Raw genomic sequence first — 700 nt, 5'->3', positions numbered from 1 at the left:
CTAGAGACTAACCATATACACATAAGATCAGCGCCCAAGCCCCCTCTCCACCCAAGCTAGGACCAAGGAGGGCCCGGCAATGGCTGCCGATGACTCAGCAGATAGACCTATAGGCTACCACCCAAAACCCCCATCCTTACCTCACAAGGATAGTGAGGTTGCAGCGACCAAAGAAACTATCGAGTTTGAGCGGGCCTCGAACCCCAGCCGGGCGTTCACCAGTCAGGGACGTTACCACATCGGCCACCCTTATTATTTTTATTATTATTAGTAGTAGTAGTAGTAGTAGTAGTAGTAGCTAAGCTACAACCCTAGTTGGAAAAGCAAGATACTATAAGCCCAAGGGCTTCAACAGGGAAAAATAGCCCGGTGAGGAGAGGAAATAGGGAAATAAATAAACGATATAAGAGGTAATGAACAATGAAAATAAAATATTTTAAAAACATTAACAACATTAAAACAGAAATTTTTATATATAAACTAGAAAAAGTCTGTCAGCCTGTTCAACATAAAAAACATTTACAGCAAGTTCGAAATTTTGAAGTTCTACTGATTCAACTACCCGATTAGGAAGATCATTCCACAACTTGGTCACAGCTGGAATAAAACTTCTAGAGTACTGTGTAGTATTGAGCCTCGTGATGGAGATGGCCCGACTATTAGAATTAACAGTAATGGAGTGATATTACGGTCACCTACC

The sequence above is a fragment of the Palaemon carinicauda genome, chromosome 19 (genome assembly GCF_036898095.1).
Source record: "Palaemon carinicauda isolate YSFRI2023 chromosome 19, ASM3689809v2, whole genome shotgun sequence".
Lineage (NCBI taxonomy): Eukaryota > Metazoa > Arthropoda > Malacostraca > Decapoda > Palaemonidae > Palaemon > Palaemon carinicauda.
This window is presented reverse-complemented; position numbering follows the sequence as displayed.